The sequence below is a fragment of the Perna viridis genome, chromosome 11 (genome assembly GCF_037379345.1).
Source record: "Perna viridis isolate PV_CMFRI_1.1 ecotype Kerala chromosome 11, ASM3737934v1, whole genome shotgun sequence".
In the NCBI taxonomy this organism is placed as follows: domain Eukaryota; kingdom Metazoa; phylum Mollusca; class Bivalvia; order Mytilida; family Mytilidae; genus Perna; species Perna viridis.
Genome location: NC_142455.1, coordinates 432618 through 449683, shown reverse-complemented (window position 1 = coordinate 449683; position 17066 = coordinate 432618). Strand labels below are relative to the sequence as shown.

The window sequence follows — 17066 nt, the reverse complement described above, 5'->3', positions numbered from 1 at the left end:
TGGTAGCAGTATAGGTTTTATCACTGCTATTATTTTCTACGTCTACCTCTGATAATAAAGATTGGATAGAAAACGTTTTGCAGACAAAAACAATGTTGTTTTGGGCTTTGTCTGCTGGTATAACATATTTGTCATGTACAGTAGACAATGTTTTTGCTACATCGGGGTCTTCGAAAACTAATGTAGCCTTGGCACTCATTGACCTACCTAAAACTTTCATTCGTTTCAAAATTAAAGACATCATGGCCTTTAAGCACTCTGACAGAAAATCAATGTCTTCTTGTTCTCGTTTTATCCATTTTCTTGCATAGTCCTCGACGGCATCCATAAGTCCATTGCATCAGTAAGGTATTGCAGTACCTAGTCTGCGTATCCAGTACTCTCTTTCTCTACGATAGTTTTTACTTAGAACGGGACTGTTCGTAGGATGGTAAATTTTTCTAAAATACGAACTTTCATGGAGAGGATTGACTGATCTTGTTGATTATGAAACCTTTGTTCTGGTGAATTTGTCAATCTGATTCTCGAGGGTGGAAAACGTATTCTTTCAAAACCATTGAATAAAAGAACCTATCGCTACCGAAATTTTGTCCAAATTGGTGCATTTTTATGCTTCAGACGAGGAAAACCTTTTAAAATTACGTACTTGCGTTTTGTGCCTTTTAGGGTTCTCTGGTTTCTTAAGGTTTAGTGAATTGTCAGGCATTCGTTTGTCGCATATTACTTGGCATAGTTCACACATTCAAGTAAAAATTCCTACAAGTAAGACCGATATTTACAGACGAGGCAATTCCGTTATCATAGCTAAAAGCTAGAACGATTTATGCCCCGTACACTGGTGAAGAAAATGTATTTCACTAGCAGGATTAGATCTACATTCAGAGGATTATTTATTTACTGCTGTAAATTATTTCAAAAGTAAACACAGATAAACCTCTTTCTTATACCAGAGCCAAGTTTTTTTGAATGCCCTTCAAGAAATAGTTTACACAGTTCTAAATATGCTTTGCGTAGCCTTAGGAGTGGGGGCGTATCAGCAGCAGCCAACAATAAAGTCCCAGACAGACTATTAAAAGTCCAAAGACGGTTATATTCAGGATATTATTCAGCAACAAATTTTAGTCTCCATGAATCTTGGTCTTTAATTTTATATCAACCCAACTACTTTGATATGCGATCTTGTAACGAACGTACAACCCTACACTGTCTTGAGTCGGTCCAACCAATCCTAGTTTGTTTGTATTGTTGTACATAGGATAGCACATTTAATCAGCGTTCAGTGCAGTCCAAATTTACATGAGCCCTTTATTTGCAATGAACGACGGTTTTTTTGTGTTTTCTTTGTGTGCATTATTATAAGAAAACTCGGCAGATTTTTAAGTCCAGGCAGTTTTCGTTTCGTTCTTCTTTATTCAAGTTCTTAATTTTAATCTTACAAGTGTATCAATCATTGTAAATTGTTGAATAAATAGCGATCTTGTAACGAACGCACAACACTACACTGTCTTGTTTTTCACATTCATAGGAGCCAAGAAAAGATTCATTTTCGGGCGAATGCAATGAGGGAGAAAATAACCATGTCTATTCGGAAAAAAACCTTAAAAAATCACACATAAAATTACTTAAAAAATGACTGTCCAACTTTACCTGTACTTGTACATGTATCATGTGACCTAACTTACTAGCACATGACAAGACACCAGGCTACCCGTGAAACCTAATCATACCTTAACACATGTGAGTACATACGTACGTGAAAGAGGTAGAGCTTTTATCATTTTGTTTCATTTACTTCATGCTTTACTTTAATAGTGGTTGTTCTTATTCAATTATTCTATTATTGAATCAGATGTAGATTTTGTTTTAGCCACCGCTGAACATGCTTGCATGTACGTGCATGCACTTTTCTTAACCGTGTCCTTGTCCGTATTTATGCAAATTTTAAGCGTTTTGTTTTGTTTTTCATACTTGAATGTAATATCTTTCTTTACTTTTTTATTTAAAAAAAAATCTCCTGTCCTCCGTTCTGATTTACGTTTGCCTTGAACTGTCATAAAAGAATAAGAGATCTGAGATATCCTCGTAGACTGTCAAAGGTACAGACTGGCTTGCACAAGTATCTGTGTACAAGAACATGAATCACACTGTCTAAAGATGACTTTGTCAGCAATAAATGTCGCAACGCATTCTATTTCTTGACGCGATCTGGCAAAGAAGGAAACACCGTTTTGAAATCAAATACAAATAAATATGCCAACTCTCCCGATTCCTATTTTGAAGGTCTGGAAATCAAATGTCATTTGCTTTGTTTGCCTGAAAAAGAAACCCGGATTAAAATCAGTAAGAGCGAACGCCAGGACGGACATTTTTATTAAGCAAAACATTATTGATCCAGCTGGCGCACAGTGTTGCACTGCTTACCTGAAAAATAACTAGGTGGATCCATCACTCGCAATGCCAAGAGACCGATATAAAAATGCTCTTACCACAGTGTCGACAACACATATGCCTAAACATATGCAGCCTCAAAACATTAGACTTTGATAATTCTGCCTTTTGGTCACTGGTATAGACAAGATACGATTCAATGACTTAGTATCATACTTGAACAAACGATCCTCCTCCGTTCGTTCTAAACGCTAAGCTCTGGGAATTTTTTTAATGAAATTAAGAAAGGATTACTTTCTACATTATTTTCTCTGTCCGGAAAAATAACCGTTTTCAAAATATTTCAATCTGTATGGAAATCCCATCTTGTAACATATGTCCCTTCGACTTTTGGTTTTTCTCACGTGTCTCGTGAAACAATAGCTAAGGACCATACCACAGTCTTTGCCAGGAACTTCTTGCCGATGGACGTGTTGATTTGGCAGATTTGGACATGAACGGGACATATATGTACATTGAGAAAAGTAGTGATTACCTTTTACAGCGTAGGTCCTATTCCATGCACAAAAAAAAACAGACCCCTTAATTAGCCAATGATTGTTGTTGCTGGTGATGGCTACAGTGTTTGTGTGCTTGGACCTTATTTGGCAGATGGCAAGAACTATGATGCGTCTATGTTGACGCATATGATGAGGACAGACAGTGAAGGATTAAATGATTGGCTGGCAAAAGAGGATGTTTTTGTGCTGAATAGGGGTTTCAGGGATTCTTTAAGTCTCCTACATGACATAGGGTACCAAGTTCACATTCCGGCATACCTTGCACAGTCTGTAAAACAACACACCACATCTAATGCCAATGACTCAAAGTTAGTTACAAAAGTCAGATGGGTTGTTCCGCGAATAGTCGCCTTAAGCGATAGCATTTTTTTGGCCAATGTTGTACCCAATTCAATGTTAAAGTATTATAGGAAATATTGTACGTATCGTTGCAGGTACCTGTAACAAACATAGACCGCCGTTAGGTTACGACAACGAACATGCCCTTGCCAGAGCTAAAAGACTGTTACAAAAAGTAAAGGAGCCAAATCTTGTACAAGAAATGGTAAAATCAAGGGCTTAGACAAAAAAGATCATTATGGCACAATATGCAAGCATCCGACGTCTGGAAAGAATTTCCACGTTTAACTGAAGATTACATGAGAGAAATGACCTTGGGGTGTACCAACTGAACCAGGCACGTTCTAATACAAACGAACATTTCAAAGACGACGGACAGTACGGCATTTCTGTTTGTAAAGATATGGAAAATCTTTACCGTGCTAAAATACAATCAGGGTATATACATGTATAAAGCAAACAATATCGGCTTTGGATTCCTACCGGTTGCTCAAATGCTGAGGTCGATGTTGTTGGTTCGTATTGGCAATGTAGAGCCGGTGCTCGTGTCGTTGGTTGATGTGCCCACACTGCATCTGTTTTGTGGTATATGGGCCTAGCAAGGTATATTCAGATTTCGGTTCCTTGTGTTGACATCAAATCAAAAGAACTAACAGATGCTGCAATGTCTATAGCATAACTAAAATGTATATTTTTGTGTGAACTTTAACACTAAAATACCTTCTTTATATCTCAAATATATATACGTATAAAGATACCATACATGTTGCTACATGTATTTGGTATAGAAAGCTCATATGCGAGATAAATGTTCTATCTTTACACATTAATATGTCTATGAAATAAAAATTACCAATATTTCTTTCGTATTCTATGCCTCTTTTGAAATGACAGAAAATAAAATGCAAAATTTATCTAAACTGTTATTTGAATTTCTTCGTCGATCCAGTCATAAATTGCGGAGATCTAAAATACATGCACTTGTTTGTATTTTAATGTATACTTCTTTTGTTTTAACCTGTTTTATGGTAAGCACATTAGAAATATTAATTTGAAGGATTATTGGGGTATTTCCAAAATGGACTGTGAAATGCCCAGTTTTCAACAACAATATGTCAGTTTGTCGTTGACATTTATTTATATTTGTTATACATTGCATAATCTTAGAAAGGCTTTTACAGATATTTTATATTTTGCCTAGACGTCTCAAGGAGTGTAACTCCCATTTACGAATCTTTTTTGTCGGCAAAAAATAAACTGAAGGATTTTTGTATTTTTGGCTACTTTTTTATATCTTGAGGCAAAAATCCATATTTGACGTTTTTTATTCCTCGAACTTCTTCATTCTACAAAACGAAGAAAACTGACATATATATGTATCATTATGCAGCCCAACGTCTCCTTTTTCCATATGCCAATTTAAGCGATTTTTCGGTGGAGCAGTGGTACATATCTTTTCATTTTACCCCAAAATCGTAAGTCTTACAGCATTTCCCTTGGTACCATTGTAAAGCTGAGACATTGGGCTACAAGATGATAACTCAATTAGTTTAGTTTGTTCACACATGCTGTCTCAGAAAGGCTTAAACGCTCAAACGATTGAGTCATAAAAATCTAGTCTTTTTGACCCAGTGGGGATTGAGAATGTTTCTCAATCAAAACAACTCGCAGACGAGGCCTTTCTCAGCTATATTACAGAGAGTTCAATGCTAACCGATCATTTCATTTTTTAATGTAATCTTCCCGCTCTCTTACAAGTAAAAACCCCATGTAGAACACATGTGCACGTAAAGTGTTTCAAGAGTTACATTTTGATCTCGTATGAAGCTAGAATTGACGGTTCTACGGCACCGATCCGCAGCATAAGGTGGTGTAGTAATTTACAATTAACAGTCTCCGGGACAAGTTTGCAATTCCGGTGAGTGCAAAAATTGTCTTCGCCATTTTAAGTCGCAGCGAATTTTTTTTTGTCAGAGATGATGCACTAACATCCTAATAAAAAAATTATACGAGTTACATTCTCACCTTGCTTATCATCTAAGCACAGTATGAATTTAAAACCAAATTTTCTCTGAGGAAATTCTTATTTCCATTAAGGAAATATTATTTCCTGTGAGGAAAAATAATTTTCTTTGAGGCAAAATTATACATCAGATTTCCTTTGAGGAAAAACAAGAATTTCCTTAAAGGATAAAAGTTTTTTTTCCTGAAGGAAAAATATCACAGCAAAATTTTCTCAAAGGAAATTATTTTTCTTTAAGGAAAAACATCATATTAAAATTTCCTCAAAGTAAGAACTTTTTACTTTAAGAAATAAATCACATTAAAATTTCCTTTGAGGAAACCCTTTCACTTAAAATTTCCTCGAAGGAAATCATTTTTCTTACCAGAACAAAATTTTAAATGAAAAAATGACTTTTAAGGAATAAATTTTCTCACATTTTCTTTCGAAAAGTACTGTCAAGTGTTTTATTTATCACTAAATCTCATTTCATTAATGTGCTTTGAAAAACAGGTAGAGCAATAAATCAAGTCATATCTTACATTTAAGAAACAATACATGTGTATAAAAAGCAAACTATTCACAATGAGATCACTTTATCTTCATGTTTAATTATCCTGCAATCCGTTGTAAGCTGACAAGTCACTGGCAAAGAGCATAATTCTGACCAATGGATGACTCACCATATCTATGATTGTTCTCCTTGTGCCGCTAATATGGCAAAATCATAAATCTGTATCTGATCTATAAAAAAAACAATGTTTTTCTTTTACGTTAAAACTATATTATGCTGAAAATGATATGGTGAATGTTTAATTGTCTATCAAATTATACAAGTGGCTGGTCTTGGCAATTTGTCTTGAACATAAAATTTTACCAAAGAAATTTACCTGCTATCAGTACACAATTATGTTATACATTACTCTAAGGAAATAAAGCATGTTTCTTACTGAAAATTAAAAAGTTGACTGTGTATCCATTAACACCAAAGAGAAGAATTTAAACAGTAGAAATAACAAAAGACATTCGGCAAGTAAAATGCTTCGAACTACACACTTTATATTATCAGTAGAAAAAAGAACGGATGTGGTAAAACCATAGACCTGTAGTTAATGACAGGTCTAAGGTAAAACCAAGGATCTTTATAATATATTTAACTCCTGAGTAAATCGCATAAAAAATGCACCAGCGTCTAACCATTTTATAGAAAAAATAATATTTATATATTCAGAGAACACCAAAATAAATATCAAAATCGCAGAAAGTGTTAACATCCCTATATCCGTTATTTCACATTTCCAAGCGGGAATCCAAGGACGGACATAAAATGAGGAATTTTTTTTTGTCATGAAATCTTGAAATTTTTTTATACACACACCCAAATTTTCTTGTACCGCTTCGCTCGGCATTCTATACACGCCCGTTAACCCAAAATCCTGGATCACGTTCATGGACCAGTAATTAAATTAATTTAATTATATCATAGGTCTCTGGCCTGTTTTATTCTAAGAAATTTTCCTAGTCGAATTGTATCCATGTATTACACACAGTATCTCAATCCACAGTACCCGTTTAATGCTCATTATACACGTAATTAACTTACTGTTTATTAAAACCAACCAACGTATGCACTTGTACATGTTGTTAATAAAAAAAAAATACTACCATTATCGAATCTGCATTGTATAGACGCAAATGTTTAATTGATGTTATTTCATTAATGCTCCGTTTATTATTAATTTCTGGCCACGCGCGTTTTCAATTTTTTATGTTCAATGTTAAAAGCGAATTTCACACAAGTTATATAAGGTTTCTTAAATATATACCATTTACCATAAACGCCAGTGTATATTTAGATTAATTTACGTCAAAAGATCTAAGGATTTGTTTTGGGAGTATCAATATATAATTCACAAGTGCAGATTCAGGTGAGGGCGTGGCGGGCGTGCGCCCCTCTAAATTTGCAAACATGGGTTGTCAGGGGTAGATTTAGGCGGTTTTAGGTTGAAAGTTTAATTTTGCAGTTGATTTTACCACAAAAGAAATCAACATTGCACCCACTCTAGAAGAATATATAAAAAATTTAACCTCAAAAACTTTTTCGTCTCGCTCCGCTCGGCTAAATTTTATCTGTGCGCCCCCTCCTAATCTAAAATCCTGGATCCGACCCAGATTGATTTAACTATTTGATATACTATAGGTGTATGTTGGAGACTCAATCATTCATATGTTTCAAATGCAGGGACCCGGACTATTTACAAGTTTTGTTAATTTTGTATTCAGACTGCTTGTACATGTACAATCTATACTCTCCGGGATATACATGTACATGGTCGAATCCTTGATCTTGCTACCCTCCTAGTATCGATATGTCGGGTTGGTTTGCATAAACACTACATAAGGGGAGGACCCTAAGATGTTGAATTGGGGGGGTCAAAATTTTACTCGAAATTAACAAAAATTTTCAAAAAGGCCGGACCCCTGCATCATCTATAAAAATCCTTGCCTGCAATTACAATAGACTTCTGTTATAAAACACGCGCTCGATTCCAGAATTATTTCCCGAACAGACATCGCACTAAAAAGTAAACTTAGGTTGGAGGGTTCCCGGTTTTTTATGATCATAGGGAATCGTAAGCTGTGGAAAACAAATTTAAAAGGCGTCAATAACTTTGGTACGAAATGATCATGACCTGCTAAGAAAATATACGCATTATTTATCACTTCGTTCCTCGTTCATTTCTTGCTTCCAAGAAAGAGTAGTTGATTAAATACCTTACTAGATACATTGGAAAGTCTACAATCAATATCGTAGCAAAGAATAGGTAATTATATCATATGCTGCTATAATTTTAGTCACAGAAGTCTCAGATCAGTCTTGTTCTATCGCCCTGTTCGTGATTTATGGGGCTTCTGCCTTTAGTTTTACCAAATAGTTTAACCCGGAGAAGACTATACATGTTTATCACCTAAATGCTGCATACTTATATTACTAACTCTAAAATATCATAGAAGGTTTACTACCTTGAAGTGCCGTAGTTTGTTTGTTTGTTGGGGTTTAACGTCCGAGCAGCAATATTTCAGCTATATTCAGACAATGAACATGAAATGGATGATAAAATGAACATGAAATGAAAAAAAGAAAGGATGGGTCACAAGGATAATAGGGTCGACAAATTTTGATTGCCACTGGAAAAAGGGGGGATGGGTAAGGGCAATTTAGCCTCCTGTGGCAGAGCGCAAAGGTTCCTACTCCTATCGAATACCACAGCAGGGTTCTTTAACGTGCGAGGAACGTGGCATCTTTCCCAACACGGTGCACCACTATGGTTTGCGGTCAAGTTTTCAGTATTATAGCCTGACAACCCCAGCATGTAACACGCCAGGGGTACCCCATTCCACCACCTGGGGCACACATCCCAGTTGCTCTGTGGGCAGAGCACCTAGCCCCCGGCTAGGTTTCTTAGCACTATTTAGTTGCCTTATACGACAAGCTTAGCGCTGCTGCAGGCCTATTCTTTTAACACCCGGACCTGCACGGGGCGAAGTGCCGTAGTCAATGAGCTTAAAATTAAAGGGAAATTCCCCTACATTTCTTTAAAAAAGAGGGAGTCTTTTTGCAAAACTCATAGAAATATTTAAATTCAGTACCATGCAGTCACCATTAATTATGCTGTACAAGTAAAGAAAGTGTAATTTAGGTCTTAAAATAGGTACACTATTGTAGATTTGACTTTTTCCACAGTGATATTACACAAGTGCACAAAAAATTGTTAAGCTTTAGGACCATTTTTGTGTACATTCTAAAAGCTCAGTTTTTTGAATAAGTGGTAAGCAGCCTAAAGAGTTACTTTTTTTTCTAACAAAACTAAAAGCATTCATTCTGTTCAACCAATAGAATATTTTAACAAATTTACAAACTTATAAGACAGTTTCAATGAGTGGTTTTAGGGGGGAACATAGCTTTAATAGAAGTATATCAAAGTTGTGGAGGAAAAAACTGTTAATTTGTCTGTAAATACATCCTTTTTCGACTTAATTTATCAATTTAACATTAAAAGATTTAGAGAACAACAAAATCAGTGCAATGAAGTCAAGCCTATGGCTAATTTATCAGTTTATGTAAATAAATGCTGAGCCCCTCCCCCTTTTTAACCATCTTTGCTAATACCAATGAATTTTCTATTTCTTCAATGAAATACTTTTTTTTAGGTGATTTTCTGGTAAAATTCATGTTTTCACACTAAAATGTCACATATGAAAGTGTTAAATAAGTAAGAATTATCAGAAATTTTAATTCTTATACATAATGTGTGAGCTTGGCAAATTTCACCACCTTGCACTTGCCTTAATCTTTCATAACTTAGTATGATCAACAGGTATTACTGCAAGCAAGTTATACACTGTAAGAACCATTAGAAATGACATACACTACAGAAAAAAGTACATCATTCCTGAACCCATCAGGCCCAACAACTATAATTTAGTGAAAAAAATATTTGTCTCTTGTTGTAAAATAGTTATTGTATAACTGCGATGAACAATTAGGTGTTAAATAAAAAAAAAATATGTAGATGATGAAGAAAATATCACCTTTTATAAGACTCTGGAAAATGTTTTTGATCAAGATATCTATTTTCGCCTTGTTAAAGGTTTAAACATTTAATCAGTATTTTCATTATGTAATAGCTGATGTTAATGAATTAATTATTCATTATGTAATAACTGATATCCACAAAACCAACTTGTCATCCCTAAGGCTTTTGCTGTACTGCTGTGTACTGTACTGCCAAAAAATGGTGTGCGGTTCAAATGATGAGATGTGATATTTTTATTTGCATATATATCATTTCAGGTGATATGCTGACACAGAATGATCAAGTCTTGAAGATGTTATTACCAAGTAGTATGTAAGACAGGTATTAAGGTGGAACATTTTAACATTTTTGTCATGTTGCTTTGCATAAAATTCAGTATTGTACACTTTATGATATTAATATTTTAAACACTATTTTTTTAAGACTTCCAAGAAAGGAGACATTAAATGGGGCTAAAGAAGAAAATATTTGTAACAAAGAAGGATAGTTGGTTACTAGTAGTTAATTGGTACATATATTTGATTTTAAATAATGCATTTATTTTAACCATTTGACAAACCAAACTAGTACTAGTACTTTGAAGAGAGAAACCAAATCCAACAGTACATTTTTACTCAGAATTATTGCAGTTTGGATACATGTATTAGTGTTTATCAGTTTGAATGCATGTATTAGTATTTATCAGTTTGGATGCATGTATTAGTATTTATCAGTTTAGATACATGTATTGGTGTTTATCAGTTTCTGAATTTATAGTTACTTTCATTTAATATTCTGGTCATGTTTTGTGTTTCATCAAACTTTGTGAGATGCAATGTAATGAGGAACATAGAGTTTTTAGGTATTCCATCCGTAAGCCTTTTAAGATAAAAAGGAAATGGAAATTAATTTGAATTTTTGGTTTTGTTGTTATATGCTCCCATTTACATTGTGAAAATTCCAAAAAGTAGTATTGTATACTGTATCTATGCTCAACTAAAACAAGTGACTTACACATATCATGTCTTAATGATTATTTAAATCATGTCTTAAAATGACACTCTTCCAAATAAATTATTTAAAACCATGACTTTGTTACTTTACAGGAATCTGTTGTAAACGGGTGAAACAGTACTCCAGTGTGACTGTGTTATAACATCTGACACAAACCAGGACCAGATCAAACCAATTACCTGAAATACAGTGTTTCCAAGGCCAAGCTAATTCCATCACCTGGTTGATCTCCACTCATCCACTGTTACAACACTGTCCTAAACAATCTCAGAGGACGAAACCAGCTAAGATGATCAAGCTCAGTCTGTATCCTGCTAACCATCAAACCCAGCAGGACATTTGTTCGAATGCTTATTAGAATTTATAGTTATAAAGATATAAAATGTTGATATGCATAATGTAACAAATTTAAACATCTTTCTAAAAAAAAAACCTTCTTCTTGAAGCTTGTTACTTAAAATTTCATTTGAATTTTCCTCGGATAGAATTTTTGCCAAAGACATTTCATTTTGGTGCATTTTCTGAAGACCTATTTTTTTCCTAAGGAAACTAAATGAAATGAATTTTCCTTTGAGGAAATTTTTACACGATAAGTTTCCTTAAGGAAAAAGTTCTTCACTAGTTTTTCCTTTAAGGAAATTTAAAGTGATAAAATTTCATCAAAGGAAATTTGAATTTGATATATTTCCTTAAGGAAACACTTTTTCCTTAGAGCAAATATTAATTCAATAAATTTCCTCAAGGAAAAAGGTTATCCTTAAAGGAAATGCTTGTTTTGAAATTTTCTTTGAGGAAATTTGACATGTAGTTTTTCCTCAAGGAAATGAAATTTCCTCAAAGGAAATAAGAATTTCCTTAAAGGAAATCAGATTTCCTCAGAGGAAATTTGGTTTTAAATGCTTACTGTGTTTAGATTGTAAGCAAGGTAAGATTGTGAACTCGTATATTTTTTTTACTAGGATGTTAGTGCATCATCTCTAACAAAATATTTTTGACTGTGATTTAAAATGGTGAAGACCATTTTTGCACTCACCGGCATTGCAAAATTGTCCCGGAGACAGTTAATTATACAAATCATATACGAATGTACACTACTGAAATTACAAGTGCAAGAAGTTGCTAACAATAATAGCGACCTGAAAAGGCTATGTATTAATCTATAATTAATATTTCTTTATAGGAATAAGGCCTTTTATGATAGTAAAAACTAAACAAAGAACGGGAAACAAAGTAATTGAATAAAAAAAAACATATATTATATAAAAACCCAATGAAGCGTAGAAGAAAAAGTACAAATGCAAACTACCAACCATTCTGTACATGACTACAATTCGTAACTGCCCAACGACTTATCTTTTTTTCTCTCTTACTTACACTGGTCACCGATGAAAACACGAACATTTTAATGCCTAGAAATACCGAGTTATTATGATATGATTCAAGCCCTCTTCACACACACGGATTGTCCTTACCAATCTGTAAAATGTACATGACTCGTAAAACGAACACGTATTGACCGACAAAAGCACTTTTTACGAGTGATTTTCGATTGCTTGCTATAGTATGAACGAACCCTGTGCGATTTTCTAAGAGTGAATACGACGATAAATACGACCAAATTACGAATGTGTAACTACTGCGAACACAATTAGGAATACTATAAGTATTTATGGATAATTAATGAAGTTTTTTTTTACGAATAAGTGGTTTAAGATGCGAGTGTTGAGTTTAAACAGATTTAATTTGTAATTAACCAAATGGATCAGACACAAGTAAAATAACATACTTATGAAGTCTCCTGAAATAATAATAATTACAATAAAGTATAGGCATTCAAATTCAATAGTATTATTAATGTTTTACAAAGTTATGACGAGACCGTAAAAATATAAGATTAGGTGATGTGATGTGTACTAATTCAGCTCGAGCAAATAAGGAATCCCTTAGTGCATTAAACGGAGGAATATACACGGTCCAACACAACCTGGTATTGCTTTTTCTGATAGATTTTCTGCAAGACCAACAAGTAGATATAGATAGGTCTATATTGCAAAATTCAAGAACCCACTGTAGATCGATCATTAGTTTGGTTCTTGCATTGCTATAAAGAGGGCATACAAAAAGTAATTGTGAACAGTCTCGTAGGTATGATCACAATGACACGACGGACTTTGTATGATATTGACTCTATACAAATCAACGTTTAAAAAGAATGAAGAATTACGAAGTTGAGTTATCAATATATTTAAATTTCTTGGGCCGTAGCAAAAATGTTAGGAATAATTTATCACTGGTGTTCAGTAAACACAATTTAAATTTGTCGGGTGCCTGAATCTCCCTTAGGTTCATTCCACCTATTCCAACATTTTGAAATTTAAGTTAAAAAAACAAAAATTTCATGTTGGAATAGGTGGAATTATTGTGTAAACAATCGGATTAGCTTGTAAAAACGTTATTTAATTGGTGATGTTAATTACAGGTAAAAAGGTGATTTTTTGTAAGAATGTTAGAATTAATATGTTTTGTAAATGTATCCTTTGCTTACTTCAGTACAGTTACTTTTGATTTTTTTAATGTTTATTGGGAAACTGTGCTATAAAAACTGATTTTGTCTGATATTGTATTGTTGTATTCTGTTATATTTGTGATGACTTTGTCTGAATCATGCCTCCTGGTATCTTCATGGATTTTGAAAACATAATAATTTCTGTTTTATTTGGGTTAAAGTCCATTAACCACGTTTTTGACCATTTGTCCAACGATAAAAGATCGATAGCATTTTTTATTTCTGTTATGTTGTTGCTTGAGTAGCCGGAAGATGCATCATCAGCAAAAATCCTACAAAGGAAAAAAAGACTATCTGCTATGTCATTTATATAAATTGTGAATAAAAGAGGTCCTAATACTGAGCCTTGCAGTACTCCGGTCGAGGTAATGCAAATATCTAAGTTGGAAGTCTTTATGAATACCCGTTGTTTCTTATCTTTAAGATAGCTATGAAACCAGTCCAGAAGTTTACCTTGGATGCCATATGATTTCAATTTATGCAATTACCTCTGATGCCATACTTTATCAAAAGCCCTTGAAAAATCACAGAATACAAAACATGAAATTTCTTTTCCAATGAATTGAGTATAACAATATTGTTATACATGTACATTTCAATAACTGTGGATGGTTCTGGTAGAAATCCCGATTGAAACGTATATAGTAGATTGTTTGAATGAAGGTGGTTGTAAATGTATTTAACAACCCATTACTTCCCCAACACACCTTATAAGAATTATGGGTCTGTAATTAGAGGGCAATGAAGTATAACCCTTCTTGAAAATTGGAATCACGTTTGAAAGTTTCCACTGCGAGGGAAAAATACCATGCTGTGATAATTAATTGAATATCAATTTTAGTGGCTTAGCAATTCGGGGTATATATTTTTAACATCCTATGATTAATCAGGTCTGGCCTTGATGCCTTATTTAGCCTGTGAGTTTGAATGACGTCGACAATGTCCTGTAAAGTTGCTGTTGGTATATCAAGTCTAGCATAGTTTTAATTGGGAAACCAGGAAGATTTATGTTATCATCATCAATTCTTGATATTGATGAGAAATACTTGTTTAATAGGTTACATTTATCTTCGTCTCTATAAGCGTTTGCTTCTACACTGCGGTCATTGATAATGTTTTGTAAGGGTGACAATTCATTGGAACCTTTGTTTGATTTGATTAATATTTACATTATTTTCCAATATGCCTTAGGATTCGATAATATTATCTAAATTATTTTCATTTTTTTTCTTTCAGTGATTGTTTAAAATTGTTAACTTTATTCCTTTGTTTTTATACCGTACAAATCTGAATCGCGTCCAAACTTTTGCCCTTTTTTTGTAGTCAATCTGTTATACGGATTTCTTTACGAATTTGGTTATTAAACCATGGCTTGTCACGACTGCGGATGGTAACGTGTTTTCATGATATACTGTCAACAGCAATTTCCTGAAATCTTTTGGTAAATATTTCGCAAGTTTCGTCAGCAGATTTTCCGTTAAACAAATCAAACCAAAATGAGTCTGTATCGCGCATCATCTCGGAAAAATTATTGACATCTGCATGATCATATAGCCAGATTTTCCGGTTAAAAGATCGAAAAGTCGGTCTAGGACATACAACTAGTGCTATTACAGCATCGTGGTCACTGATGTTTCTTTTAACATCTAATACGACCGACTATAAAGAATTTAAGGAGTCAGATATTATGATGGAGTCTAACAACGTCTGTCTATGGTCAGTTACCCTAGTAGGTTTATCTTTACATTACTTAGATTTAAAATGTTGTATCAATTAGCTTATCATTAGTTTTGACAAGGAGGTCAGAGTTTAAGTCACCGGTAATGATAATATTTTGATTACATCGGTACGCCAATTCAATAGCATGTTTTGTGACCGATAGCCTTCATCTGTCCACTCCGGTCGATAAGTGGCAAACAAAGAACAATGTAGACCACGTGATTTAACTACCCATATAATTTCATCTACTTGATTTTCTAAGTGATTTAATCTGGATATACTTACTTCGTTTTTGGAGTAGATTAATATTCCACCTCCAGCTCTATTCCGGTCTTTACGGACCACATTTTTTGAAAAGCTTCAAGTTCAAAATCTTTATCATTTCCGTTATTGTCACATTTTGACTTGGTGACTATCAGAATATTATCAAATTCATCTGCAAAATTTTCCAAAAAATTATAATTCATTTCGAACACTACGAATATTTATGTTGCAAATAGATAACGAATTTTCAACAATATGGATACTGTCATGATTCGGAGGACCTGGATTTTGCTCGACATTTCCTATGAGACGTATAAAGTGCAGTAAGTATAGTAGAAATAATACATTGATATTAGGTGTAGAACATTGTAAGACAGAAAGTGAGACCACGAGTCTCAGTAGTGAACACCTAACATTGGTAAGTAATATCGTAACGAACGACGGAGAAAGGTTACTGTGTATTAAAGTACTTTGTTTAAGACTCCCCCTGCTGATGTCCTATTGCTGCCCTGTATTCTTCAACACTATTACATGTACCCATTGGTTGGGATAAATAGTACATGTAAGCAATATCGGGCAGCAACATTTCTGTTTGTCAGAATATATCAGTGCACTCACATCACACATAAACAAAGAGTAGAAAGAAAAAGTAGTACACATTTCAAAATAAATTGTCGCACATGTATTGTTTACATGCATCTCTGAAGGAGGTACACCTAGGATGAGGGAAAGAACACTTAAAATCACTGATATATTTGTATCGTATTCACCGTAGCCTTTCAACCTGTCCTTTGAAATAGAATGCAAAAAGTCTTAGTTACTGTGATGCTTACATGAGATTGTTATAAAATGGTGAATACAAACGTTGCAATGATTTGTAAGAGTTATGTCCCTTACCTTAGGTCTAACTCCTTAAGATATGGACTTCATAAAAATGGCAAATTTAGAATGTAAATTAACACAGTCGATCTTTGCCGAGTTCCTACAGTCATTAGAACACAAATTACATAAAAAAGGATAATCAAAGTGAATTTGCATATCCTGAGAGTTCAATGGTGTTTTAAATGTAAACAAAAGCGGTCATTTTTTTTAAGAGGTGGTTTTACATGTATTTACAAACAATCGTATGGATGTGATAGGATTTAGACTTGCAAGTTTTTTTTTAAATACTGCAGAGTTTATCAAAAAGAGCATCACATAATAATTTCGGATCTATAATAAAAATAAGCAATTATATTAAATACAAAAAAAAAAAAATAATAATAATAAAAAATAAAAAAAAAAAAAAAAAAAAAAACTATTTGAGATTATGCAAGTTTTGTCATAAGGTTCGGATTTACATTTTTGGAATTATGAAACTTGGAGGTCACTTTTTTTCGGATGTTAGTTCTATGTTTTGTTCATTACTGTTAGAGAAACCATTTGAGTATTGGTCTTAACCCCAGATCTTGATGCAGTCGCATCCTCCTTTCTATTACCGCAATCTCATCGAAGTTATTGACAATACGGTTGCCATTGTTTTTACATATATTCTAGCGTCGATTGTCCACTAGACATTAATAAGTTTATTGTATCTGAGTTCAACTTTTTGGTCAAATTGGTTCTGTGTTGGGTTGAGGTTTTCAGTGATAAACGTA

The 17066-nt window shown here is 33.8% G+C and overlaps 1 long non-coding RNA gene across 1 annotated transcript; it reads left to right on the top strand.

Moving 5' to 3' along the window:
* Positions 1–7975: 7975 nt before the first annotated feature.
* On the top strand, positions 7976–13496 carry LOC148602232 (uncharacterized). The gene is made up of 3 exons (XR_015916630.1): positions 7976–8114; positions 10145–10208; positions 10973–13496. It is a non-coding gene; the product is annotated as an uncharacterized LOC148602232 (long non-coding RNA).
* Positions 13497–17066: the final 3570 nt, after the last annotated feature.